At 39.2% G+C, this 14,104-nt stretch overlaps 1 pseudogene; it reads right to left on the bottom strand.

Moving 5' to 3' along the window:
- Positions 1-10,172: 10,172 nt before the first annotated feature.
- LOC107161049 lies at positions 10,173-12,317 on the bottom strand (annotated as a pseudogene).
- Between the last annotated feature and the right edge of the window lie 1,787 nt (positions 12,318-14,104).

Raw genomic sequence — 14,104 nt, 5'->3', positions numbered from 1 at the left:
GAGTGTTAAGGAGGAGCCAAACATATGGGCCCTACTCTGAAAAATAATACTTACTGGGTGTCTTAAAAAATCAAGTTACTGTAACACAGTTGTGGAGTCTAGGAGTCCAAACTGAATTATTATAAGGTATATGCTCTGAAAGGTCTAGGGGAAATTTTTCCTTGATTCCTCTAGCTTTCAGTGGTTGTGGGGAATCCTTGGCATACCTTCACATGGGCACTCATCTCTCCTTTTTCGGTCACCATTATCACATGGTGTTCTCTCTGCACAGGTATACTTTTCCAAATTTTCCTCTTCTAAGGTGATGAGTCATCAGATTATAGCCCACTCTAATTGACTATGGCCTCATATAACATTTTCATGCACAAAAACCTCATTTTCAGATGATGTAATAAGCTGATGTGCTGGAAAGGACATGAAAATTCAACCCAGAGCATGTACTGAGCACTTAATGTGTGCTATTTCCTGTGTTTCTCATGGCAGCACTGTGAGGTACAAACAGGCATCACTCACACTGAATAAACTATGATATGAAACTCAGTAAAGTTGTGGTCCATCCAGAAGCACATGGAACCCATAAGATTGTAGTCACAGTGTAGCTGTAGCATAGGTCCACCTGTCCCTTGAAAGAATAATTCTGTACCCCCTGCATCTCTGTAGACATGATACTGCTTCCCAGAAATGGTCCTAGAGTACTACAAAAGATTCCAAATCTTTTTAGTATCTGCCTCTTTGAGAATCTTAGAGCAGGAATTGATGCATAAAATCAAATTGCTCAAATTTACTCATTTATCCCCAAAGTTACAATATTACTCTTCTAAATTTAGAATACTAGAATTTCATTGAACATCCTATACAGGTTTATAGTATGAAATTTTTAAATTAATTTTCTTCACTATTTTTAGATATATAAATGACAGAAGAGTGAATTCTGAAATACTATATATACATAGAATATAGCATATAACTTATTCTAATAAGGATCCTATTCTTATGGTTGTATATGATATGGGGTTTCACTGTGTGTATATTCATAGATGAACATAGGAAAGTTATGTTTGATTCATTCTGTCTTTTCTATTCCCATTTCCCCACCTTCCTTTTATTCCTCTTTGTCTAATTCAATCAACTTGTCTCACATCCTTGTAAACATGTTCTATTACTTGTACTCTTGATAATTGCCATTCCAACTGGTGTGAGATGGAATGGCAGTGTAGTTTTAATTTGCATTTCTCTAATTTGTAGTGATGTTGAACATTTATTTCATATTGTAAGGGTCCCGCGAAACGTCAGAGAAAGAGACCACCAAGTGACCACTCATGCAATTGGCAGAAGGGGGATTTATTGAACCAGCATGCTGGGGCTCCGTGCCCACTCAAGAAGGGAAAGCAGCCAGAGCCCCGAGCAGGGGCTGAGCACTGCTTAAGTACACTTTTTGGGGAGGGCGGAGGGCTTTGTATACATCAGAACAAATCATCATGAGGCACGGGAAAATTGAATAATAACTCCTAAACATAATTGGTTCATTCATTGGCGGGAACAGGTCAGGCTGGAGTGATAGGTCATTCCTAAGGAGAGTACACATTCAAACTGATTGGTTCAGGCCCTGCAAGGCCTGCGTGCAACCACACAGACCCCTTCAGTTATTCAACAATCAGACAATCAGGGGAAATGTTTACTGGGTGGTTCTAAGCATTGTCTTAACAGCTACAGAAATTTAACTCAGACCTTGCAGCTTAGAAACTTTTACAACACCCGGTCTTTTACCCTTTAACTTTTACGCTTTAACTTCAATTTCTTTTACCCTTACAATATATTTGTTGGCAATTTGCATTTCTTTTATGATGTGCCTGTTCATTTCCTTTGCTCATTTGGTGATTGGAATATTTGTTTGTACTGTGTTAAGTTTTATGATTTCTTTATATATCCTGGAGATGAACGCTAAACCTGATGTGAAGGTGCAACAATTTTTCTCGCATTGTAAGTTCTCTTCACATTCTTGATTGTTTTCTTTTCTGTGAGGAAGATTTTTAGATGGGAAACTCATGTAACTCTTGAAGCAATTCAATGATAAGTGAAATATGGAAACCAAAATATAACTTACATGTGTGTCATGCTCATTTAAAGAGCCATAATACAGTCAAGAGATAAAGGCAGTGATAATCCTATTTAAAATCATGAATGTAGGTTCACAAAATGTAGGCCCTTTAACCAAATCCCAGTGTCAGTAAGTCATAGAGTACAGATAGAAACCTAGTTCTCCTCTGTTATTTGTGTTTTCCCTGAGGCAATCTGCTGTAACAGGCCAAACAATCTAATAAATTCAGTTTGTTTGAATAGACATAATAAGACATTCTTATTAAAACCCACCAGTCAAGATAATATGATGGTTTAACATTATGTCCTCTTTGCCAGTGTTAGATGTTGATGATTTAAAATATTGTTTAGCATTCATCACAGATTTTCTAAACACAGAAATTTGGGTGGGTAAAGTAGGGGGGAGAAGCTCTGCTAATGATCATATAAAATAACAAATTGATTCATTCAAAAGTTGACAGATGTCACTGAAGGGTGTTAGAACAATCAGTGAAAGAAGCTCAAAAAACTCAGTGAGAAGTAAGCCTGCATTCTCATTTAAATTGATACATATACATATAAATGTAGTAATACAAACTGCCATTTGTTTTGCCTGCTTTATTTCCCCTTGTATTTCTTTACTTCAGAAGAAATGATTAAAGAAGAAAATGCATAAAAGTACACAGGAACAGATAAGAGAAGCAAAATCCTTAGACAACAGGCATATGGAAAAGTAAGTAAAAAGGGTCTTCTTTCCTGTACCTTATACCTAGGAATAATTTTATTTTGCTTCAGAGTAACAGATTTATAACTAGACAGGGCTGTTCTGTGAATTTCTCCACTGATTAACTTTACAAATGATCACTAAATTTAATAGAGCTCAATCAGGGGGTACTTCAATAAAGTTTAGGCACATGCAGTGCCTTCTAGATAAAAAGACAAGAGCTTAGGAGATAGTTAAAGCACCATTATGTGAACTGGCCAAGATCCTTAATTCAGATCACATGGTGAAAACAAAGCTTGTGTCCTGGAGGCACCTGAACTTTGTACAACAGCTGGCAAATAGTTTCCTCCTAAGAGTTGAAAGAATGTTGGGAGTTCATTTTGAAGTGTGAGGTTCCAGATTAGTTGGTATAATGATCCGTTGTTTCAAGAAGATAAAGATGGTCTGCTTCTGCACCCTGGAGGTGGTGCATCAAGAGTTATGTGGGCTCATGATTCTTTACACTCTTTACAAAATGTGTGAGCACTTTGTAAGCTTGTTGAAAACTTATGGAAGTAAATACCATGCCTTACTGTACCTTTTGATCACTGGCACCCTGCAGAGTTGCTATAGGTATAAGCATTCCATTATCAGTGTTTCTTCACAAACCACTATCTGTATAAAAAAGATTACTCTGAAAATAGAATAATTTGTTGAAACAGGAGCCTTTAGACATGATGTAACAGGCAGTTTAAAAAAAAGAATTTGGTGTCATCATCAGTGATAGAGAAGACTTGCAGACTCCAGGTGTTACCAGACCCAAGTCCAGGCACCTCATCACTGGAAAACCAGTAGTCAAAAGATGTGAATTAGTGGGAAAGAAATCAGGTTTACTGAAGGTCCAGCACACTGGGGGATTGTGGGGCTGTCATCTTCATAGTGCCCTCTTGGGGATCTCAGGGACACAAAGGGTTTTTATAAGGACAGAAAGATGGGATTGTGAGGTACTGGGAGGGAAGGTTTCTCTTAGCAGGATTTTTGTCATCCAGGGTGTGTCTCCTTTTCTTCATTTTTGAATGGACCATCAAAATGGAGCTTGACTTTCCAGGGCTAGTACAGGTACTTTCTTTAAATAGACAAATTTATTTCTGCATGTAAAAAGTCACAGAAATTTACTTGCTTTGTGTTGATATATAACTAAAGACTAAGAAGAGGCATAACACATTTGATTTTATCTGAGGATCACCAGATGTTCTGGGTTTTTTAAAGGTGGTTATTTAATTAGAGTGCCATGTGAGGGACAGATAAGCCTAATAGCCCACTTTATTTCATGAGTGATCCCACTCACAGGGCAGGCGGTCATTGTTTGTGGTGATGGTAAGATCATCGATGTCTGCCCTTCCCTTCTCAGGATGACTGCTCAGCTAGAACCTTCCATCAAATACTCACTCTCCATTCTTCTTCCTCCCTTTCTTCTTCTGGGAGAGAGATGCTAGTCTACATAGTAGAAAAACAAAACAAAACAAAAAATACAATAAAGATTGTCCTGAGTTTATGAAATGTATCATTTTGTTATCTTTCATTTGCAAATCACAGAAAATCCAATTAAAACAGGTTTAGACAAACAATAAGGAATAATATTTTGTATAGCTGAAGTATTCAGGGGAAGAGTGGACTGCAGATCCAGTAGCATCTAGGGACTCATCAGGGTACAATTTCTCTTCACTTTCATTTTTGCCTTCTACCGTGTGTGTCCCATGGTCAGACAGGCTCTTCCCTCATGGAAGCAGCTCCAGCCTCACATCCCTCTGGGTTTAGAGCCAGAAGAACAGAACTTTCCTCAGGGAGTTATCCAGGCCTAGATGTGTTCTAATCTTATCCTGAGTGGAAGTGGAGGGGGCCTGGGTCTTCTGAATTCAGTCCTTCTTAGGCACTTATCTGCAGAAATGGCAGTGCACACAGTGGCAAGGTGACGAGCAAGTCCACTGCAGTACTCATGGACACGGGGGAGGCTGTCACTGCCAGCCTGGGAAGCAGCAGGTGAGAGGAGGAGGTGTTGTGTTCAACTGATGGCAGGTTTTTCATATGTCTCCAGGAAACCATTTCAGGGCTTTAGACTGATAGCACTGGGGAGAACAGAAATTTAATGAAGCCTCTCTTACAGACCTTCAGGTGGACGAGCAGAACCAGCACAAAACCTACTCCTGCTGTGAATTTCACCTTCCGTTAGATTTGTGCATGGCAGTGCCACTCTTCAAGGCCACTGAGCTTATTTTCTGTGGGCTCCGAGGTCACATGGCCATTCCCCTAAAACCTCCTCTGGTTGGAATTCTGTGGCTGACTCACTACCTTCGTCCTCCTCAATACCCATGATGCATTATGTACAGAGGATTTGCAAATGTGAAAATATGTGCAGACACCATGGAGAGCAGTGTGAAGGTTCTTTGGAAGAATAAAAATAGAACAACCATATGGCCCAGAAAGACCTCTTTTGTGTACATTTAAAAGAAATGAAATCAGCATGTGGAAGAGATGTCTGTACTCATGGGTTTGCTGCAACACCCTTCACAATAGGAAGGGACAGAATCCATCTTAATTTCCTGTGGGTGAATGGATGGATGGATAATCAAATTGGCAGGTGGCCTGTGGAATATTATTCAACCCCCAAAAGGAAGGAGATGCCAGCACTTTCAGTAACTTGAGTGATCGTAGAGGACACTGTGCTGAATTACACAAGCCAGGCACAGAGAAATCTGGCACAACCTCACTTACATGGGCAATCTAAAAATGTAAACTTACAGAGGCTGAGAATAAAGGGTGGTCAACATGGGTGAGGGTGAAAAATAGGTGTTGGTCAAAGCTACATGGGCACATGTATGCCAGGTGAGTGAGACCTAGAGATCTGCACCCTAAGTGCATGTAGTTAAGAATGTTGTCTTTTGCCCTTTAAAACCTGTTCAGAGGACAGCTCTCTGGTTAAGTATTTTTGCATTACAAAGCAAATCTCACAGGGAAGCATGAGGAAATGGCAGGAGGCCTTGTGGCCCCAGGGTGTTCCAGGTGTGTGTAGTGGCCAGCCCACTGAGGTGCCATCAGATAGAAGGAATTATTTGTTTTTATTGTGCCTCCTACTAAGGCAGGGGTCATGAAGTGGCAGTGAAGGTGGCTTCTCCAGGGGCTAGGAGGCATCTCTTCCACCTGAGCTCCTAAGTGGACTCAGCTGCTCAGGCTGAACCCTTTCCACCTGCCCGAACCCTCCTCACTGCCTGCAGCTGTGGGAGATGTGCTGCACGTGCACATAGATCTTTGGCCAAGGGGCAAGGACTGGGAATGTAGCCCTGCCCTGCTCTTCAGTCCACAATGGAATTTGAAGGAGGGTCCCTGGACTGGCTGCTGCCCTCCTCTTCTGCTCTGCTTTTCTACTCTGTTCTACTTGTTTTTATCATAAGTAGATTAGTAACAAATCCCCTGTTTTTTGTTTGTTTGTTTTTGTTTTGTTTTGGGTTTTTTGTTTGTTTGTTTTTGTTTTGTTTTGTTTTGTTTGTTTTTGTGTGTGTGTGTGTGTGTGTGTGTATGATAGGATGGCCTTAGGCCTGAGCCTAAGCAACTCCATTTTGAAAAACCTGCAGTTTCACCAGGCACACCCACAGGTCCCTCCAGTATAGCCTCAAACAATTTCTTTCCCTTACCCTGATAAAGAGAGTGAAGCCCCTCGCAGGCTGTCCTCACCTGATAAGAGGGAAAGTTGAGATCAGGGTGGAGACCACAAAACCAGATGTTTCTGACCCCAGGGAGAATGATGTCACTGAGAAATCTGGTGGTAGCTGATAAGGATTGAAAGGGAGGTTAAAAAAAAATTATTATAAGTGATAAAGCAAATGAACCGGGATTCAGCCAGCCAAAAAATGAAATCCCAGTGTCAATGGAGATCATCTGGATGTCTGGACTTTCCCCCTGTCTGGAGGTAACAAGGCTCTTTTTCCTTCCCAGTGAGTTGCTGCCAGACATAGCTAGTGGGGAGGGAGCAATATATCCCTGCTCAGAAATGACAACATCATCCCACAGCACAGCAACACTGGGGACTCGTGAACCTATAATGAGGCACCTCTGCCCCTCAGTTGAGGGTGTTTCTAGTGGAAGTGCAGTGGGCAACTTGAACTCCACCCAAATCTATCAGTGATGAGCTTGCATTGAGAAAGCTGGACTTCCTCCTCCATTGGGTGAAAATGGAATGTGCCTCTCACCTCCCAAAGGAGTGGTACCAATGCAACCAATGGAAATAGAGGAAGTTGGTGCCTGCATCTTCATGATGGAGTGTTAACCCTCTGGTTTCTTCTAGAAGTTGCAAGGTTTCTATTCTAATTCCCAAGTTTTGGGTTCATTTAGACTTGACTTTTGTGCAGGGTTAGAGACAGGGGTCTAGTTTCATTCTTCTACATATGCACATCCAGTTTTCCCAGCACCATTTATTCACATGGAACAGAAGGATGGGCATGAGGGCTCACTGAAAGTGGAGTCCTCAAGGCATGAGGCACAGAGATAGCCCAGCCTCTGGAAGCACAGGCTGTACCTATAGCTTCAGGTGTGCACTGTACAGTAAGCCGGGAAGGATGGAGAGAGCAAACCTGTCACTGAGGGGCTTTCATGGCTCCTTATCCTGAAGAGCAAATCATGTATGAATTTTTGCAGAAAACCCTTATGTATATGGTCAATATTATGATGTGCTGAGGCATCACCAAGAATGAATGGGCATGTGAGAACAGAAAATAATGGAGTCAGACTCCCTACATCAGTTCATACACACACACACACACACCCTCAAAATATATCACAGAACTCAATACAAAATTAAAATTACAGACTCCTAAAAAATAGGAATATGTTATTTTGGTCTTACATTTAGAAGTGGCTACTAATTTAAGGCATTAGCTGTGCAACAAAAGAAGTAATAAGTAAATTAAACTTTATTGAAAATTATAGCTTTTGAGCATCAAAGAATGCACTAAGAAATTGAATTGACAACTCATAGAATGGAAGAAAATATTTGCAAATCATAGATTATAACTCAGAACTGATTGTTACCCCAAATATAGAAAGAACTGTTACAACTAAACAACAAAGAAAATCCGATAAAAAAGTATCCAAAGACTTGAATATGCACTTCTCTAAAGATCATTATGTTTGAAAAGTAGCCATCATTTATCATTTATCATTAAGGAATTGCAAATCAAAGTCATAACAAGAGAACACTTTATGAGTAGAAGGATGGCTACAGTCAATGACATGGACAATGGCATATGTCCTCAGGGACAAGGATACACTGTGACCTGGTGAAGAAATGTAAAAGATGTGCCTGCTTTCTAGCACAGTCTGGAAACTCCTTCCATGTTAAACACAGACTTACTAAATGACCCAGCAATACCACTCCTAGGTGTACATCCAAGAGAAACAAAGTTATATGAGTGTTCACAGCAGCATTATTCAAATAGCCAAAAAGAACAAGTGACTAAGTCAACTAACAAAATAGTTTAATAAATAAGGCATATCCATCTAATGGAATGTTGTTCTGCAATAGAAAGGAATGAAGTACTGATGACATGCAATGACATGAATGAACCTTGAAAATATTATGCCAACTCAAAGAAGCCAGTCACAAAAAGACAGGGTCTCACTAAGTTGTTTAAGGCACTGATTTTATCCTTGATGAAGGAAGGGCCACTTGGCACTTTGTCCCCCATGCAGATAGCCACACACCTCTCCAGGCACAGTTAGAAACATGCTTACTGAAAAGTTCCTGGGAGAAGCCAGGTTTCACAGCATGCTTTGCATGGTCTTCTCCCAAGTTCCTTGATGCCACAATTCCTTTCAACATCTGTTTCTCTTCTAGGTCCTCCAGACAGAAGGAAGCATCTTCTGGAATATTCCTTGTCATGCTATGCCATTACCCTGCCCAGAATTTTCCATTCCTGCCTTCCTCTGGACCTCACCAGAGAGTCACTTTCAAGGTTGCTCAGGGCAGAGCACACTACTCTCAGGGAGCACGCCCTGCAGCTCAGAAGATGCTCTCCTTAGAGACATGGGATAATGGAAGAAAGGGGACTCAGGAAAAAGTGCATCATGTAATTTATATCAGAGAATTTTTCTATGGAAACATAAAATATATTCATATTTTGAAAAGAGGTTTACATGTTCCAAAGGAATTGTCATTTCTTATTTCCAGGAATCTGTCACTTTAAAACTGTAACAATAGGAGGCCACGTTTGTCATATTTTTGACCTTCATAAAGATGTATGTTGAAAAAGAAGTTGCATGTTGTCCTCTGACCCAATATTAATATAGCTAATGCCATAATGACTCATTCAACCAAAATTTCAGGCAAGGATTTATGAACAGCATGCCATCACCAACCAAGCCCTCCCAAATGAATCCCCAAATGGACACCTCACCAGGCTGGATATCCTGGGATGTGGCACCATCTAAAACACCTATTGAAATTAGGCCACCTGCCATCCTTACTGAGAACCCACCTGTCTGTTTTCCTTTAGACCCACAGTTCCCTCACTGGTACCCCTGAGTCATTTATTTTCCATTTTACATGTTTGATTGTGGTTAAAATATACATTACATGAAATATGCTATGCTAACCATTTTTAAAAATATTTTTAGTTGTAGATAGACATAATACCTTTATTTTTTTTATATGTGGTGCTGAGGCTTGAACCCAAGTCCTCACATGTTCTAGTGAGTGCTCTATCACTGAGTTACAAACCCAGCCCTCATTTTTTAAACATACAATCCTTTTACTCAATATGAATACTCTAATCCATAGCATATTTGAGGAATATTGATATCTCTGAGTGTATAAATTTTATTCATTTCAACAAAATTCTACCATACCCATTTCCTCTATTGTAGAAGAGTAGATGCTTGCCAAGTGCAAGGAAATATTTCAGGCCTTTGGTAAAACCACTATAGAATCAAAGAATCCCTGTAATAAATACAACATTAGAAAATAATTCAGGTCTAATTGCTATTAGTTATATATTTTTGGCTTTTATTTGTTTAATAATGGAGAAATTCTCATTTTCTTTTAGATTATTGTTAATGGTTATTAAAATATAATCATGAGCTGGGGTAGTGGCTCAGTGGCAGAACTCCTGCCTAACATGTGTGAGGCACTGGGTTTGAGTCTCTGTACTACATATAAATAAGTGAATAAAGTAAAGGTCTATCAACAACTAAAAAAAGTTTATAAATAAAACACTTAATCATATACCTATTAGTTTCATTTCCTTGTACTATATTTCTCCACATCAGTCATATAAAAAAGACTATTTCTTTAATTATGACAGCTCAAATATCAAGAAGAGGATTCTTCTTAGTCATGGGAATTTTAATTTTTATAATAACAGCCCAAATATTTAGGTAAAGTACATATAAGTATGTACTGTATATATTTTTGTGATGCTCCATGAATGTTTCCTGGAGGAGGTGGAGGAAGAAAAGGTCCTCTTCTCATGAACGGACTCCTTGGATCCACAGAAAACAATGGACCTCTGATTGGAGGGTAAGATGAGAAAGGAAAGCCAGAGCCAGTTTCTTGGTTTTCAGCAGGGAGAGATGAATCAGGTACATTCGAATCACCTAGATCAACTTTGGTATCATTTCTACTAGATTCCATTTCTGAATATGTAGGCCCATCCATTTTATCCAAAGGCAGCATAGTGGAACTTCTGAGTTCTGCTGATCCAGATGGTCTACCATATTTAGAATAACATCCATCTTGCCTTTGTAAAGGAAGATGTGGATCAGAATATGGTTATCCTGGTGAAGGGATCAATATCCTATGGGCCTGTTCCCATCAATGTTCCAGGGGCCGTATATCAGAAGGTGCTCTCTGAGGATATGTTGACTTATCACAGTTTGATTCTCGTCTTTCTTTGCTAGTTGGATGGTCCAGAGGATTCTCTGGGCCCCTTGAGCCTCTTTCTCCTCCTACTGGCACCAAAGTTGAGGGTATGAGTGTACCCTTCTTTTCCAAATGAGAAGGTCTTATTTCACATGAAGGTTGACCCAATGGTGAGGGACCATTTGGAGAATTCTCTTTGCCAAAGGCTGTATTTGAAGCATCAAGCACAGAAGGATCTTTTTCTACAAGCTTAAATTATAACTCTATTTCAGTTAATTTTTGTATATTGTGAGCATTTTTTCCTTAAATTATTGAGGTATCTTTCAGCACTCCTAGCTGCCAACTCATTAACATGAGCTTTTTTCTCATAGTAAATAATGTGCCCCTGATAAAAACAAATGGTTCTCTCCCATTCTTCGTCAAGATCTTTTGATTGCTTTCTATTGGTCTCCAGCAGTTTAGTTGTATGGCTGATCATTTCTTCCTCTTTGAAAAGTTTCTATTATTGCTCTACCTGGTAATTTTTCTCTCCTATGTTTTTTGGATTTTCATTACATTTTCTTGATATAATTCCATCATGACTTTAAGTTTCTGCTGAAGATTCTGATTCTCACTTTCAAACTGTTTATGTTCTGCTTGCAAAGATGCTTGTTCTGTCTTAAGATGTTTAATATGTTCTATCAGGTCTTCCTCTGTTTCAATTACTTCAGATAATAAAGTAAAAATTTGATTTCTGTCTCTTTCTAAGGTTTTAAAAGAGGCCTTTAACTTCGCATCGTAAACCAGTGTCTTCCAAGACCCTTTTGGCTGATCTTCTAAGTGAGCACTAATTTCTGATTCACTCTTCAATTCCAATTACAAGTAACCATCATCTGTTAGGACTCTTTCAAGCATGGGAGCCCAATCTTTTATCTGCAGTAAATGTTCAGTCAGAGAATTAATGTGATTTTTTGTCTCCTAAAACTTGTTCTGCATGTACTTTAGAGTGTTCAAATATAATTTTATGTTTAGTAAGGCCATTCACTTTTTCTTTCCATACTTCAACTTCTTGTAAAAGCTGTTTATGACTTTCCTGAAGTCATTCAAAGCCTCTTTTATTGCTACTGTAATTCTTTCTTTATTCGTTTGAAATATTCTCAAGGTTGTTTTAGCTTCAGGTATTTGTGATTTAAGGGATTTTGATTCATCTTCTAGGGACTTAATCCTTTTTGATATATCCACCATCAATTTATCCTGTTGAGAATATTTAGTTTTCTCTTCTTTTAGCTCATTTTATAGAAAGAGTATTTCATCCTCAAGTTTAGATATGGACCTCTCCAGGATTTCATATATTGCCTCCAAGTTTTCTGTTTTTACTGACTCCTTCACCAAAATGACATCCTTTAATGGTGACTCTAAGCCTTCATACTCTTTTTGAACAAGGTTAACATTTTCAAGTAATTGACATTGTTCTTGAATTAATCCAAAAAGTTTTAGAGCAAGTTTTTTTTTTTTTAATCTTCTCATGTAATGTCTGCTTCTCACAGACTGATACCTTCTCCACAAAAACAAGAGAACAACAAAATATCCAATAGCTGTACATATCACCAACTCCCATGGACAGCCATAAGGACTAGGGTGTGTTTCCATGTCTTCAGTCAAGGTAGACCACAACCCTACTTACTTCTTCCAGGACCACCCCCAAGTAAGGCTGAGAGACAGCTGTTGCCTCTCCATCATGCTAAGGCTACTTTGGCTATTCCCTCCACAACCATACAATCCCCAGCCATGCCAAAATAGGTTGTGAACACTCAGGCCTTTGGTCAGGAGAAAACCTGCACCAGGCAATGGAGCAGACCATTTTGTACCAGTGAGTGGTAGGGAGGGGCTGTGGGCATGGGCATGGGCATCCCTGGTCATGGGATCTCAGGGACCTAGCACACTTACACTGCCTGTCATGGAAGTCTTGGTCCCTCCACTATGCTATAAATTCTGAACCAGTGAAGGTTCAAGACAGTCCTAATCAAGCCAGAGAGAAGTCCTCTCCAGGTCACGCACCCATTGATTTGGTTTAGGCCAGGCTAAGGCAGAATTTATTATGTGCCATTCTATATAGTCATAATATCACCCAGGTTGATGTAACTAAAATTCTACAGCTCTGTAAATTTTTTAAAGAGTTAGTACACCATATATTTATATTTATACCACTTGCCCTTTTGTTTTAATTACTCATTCCTTTCCCTCCCCTCCTGTCCCCTCTCTTTATCCTTCCTTCCCTTCTTCTTTCTCCCTTTCCTTTTCTTTCAGTGTTGGGGGTTAAACTTCAGGGCCATGTACATGCTGAGCAAGCTCTCTACCACTGAGCTACATCTTCAGCCTTGTTGACAATTTCTACAGAAGTCATCTGAATTATTCCATAGAAAAACTCTTGTGTTAGACATTTGAAAAATAATTTGAGAAGAGTTGCAAACATTGGAATAAGTCAGTTTTGATAAGTTGTTTTTAAATAGTATATGATATGTAATGTTTCTAAAAATAAATTGAGTTGGTTTTCATGTCAGTTTTTGTAGACAACTATTTATTTAAGAATCTTTTAAATCTTTTTTCAGATGTTCTTTTCACTTCTCACAGGATATAAACACTTCTAAGAAAGCTGGTCATTATAAATATATAGCAAAGAGAAGGACAAGATAAGTGAGATCCTGCCTCAAACAAAACAAAATAAAATGTTGTGTGGGATTCTCACACAGACAGGAGACACCAGGGTATTCAACAGGAAGCAGTGTTTATTTGTGTGCATCTAGCCTCAGTGGGTTTTTATCTGAAGGCTGAACATTTAGTGTAGAAAGTGATCTCTTATATATTCTAGTTAGTTTCCTTTTACATACTAGTCTTTGTCTTCATATGAGGTAATAGACATTCCTGATTGGACATTCTATTTCTATACTACAAAGTATCAAGAATGTTCAAGATTGATTTCTGGAGGGCTCACAATGATACAGATGGCATCATGTTCTTTTTCTTTTCTTCTGAGATATCTCTACCATAAAATGTAGCTCAGTGGTAAAGCATCCCTGGTGTCTATTCCCAGTACGAAACCAAACCAAACCAAATAAATGCAGATGCACTTAATTTAGGGCAGAGAATTTAGCATTATAGTGAGTTATAGTGAGCAAAGTTTACTCTAGGTCACTTAGAAGAACAGCTGTGTATCTTTGACTGGTTTAAGGCCTTTTCTAAAGATTCTGAAACAAAGAAACAACTTCAACTGAAGTTACCCGTGAGCAACTCTCTGCCTGCAATCACAAGTGTTCCTAAGTTCCTGCCTGTCAGCTGAAGACTTTGTAGGCCATTTCCTAGTGGGGAGAAAAGTCTGAAGGGGGAGAAAACTTGAATTCTTGGGTGTTTCCCTTCTTATTTGGCTATTCTAATCAACT

Source organism: Marmota marmota, unplaced genomic scaffold, assembly GCF_001458135.2.
Source record: "Marmota marmota marmota unplaced genomic scaffold, marMar, whole genome shotgun sequence".
NCBI lineage: Eukaryota > Metazoa > Chordata > Mammalia > Rodentia > Sciuridae > Marmota > Marmota marmota.
The sequence above is the reverse complement of the archived record's forward strand: the minus strand, read 5'-3'. Positions and strand labels throughout refer to the sequence as shown.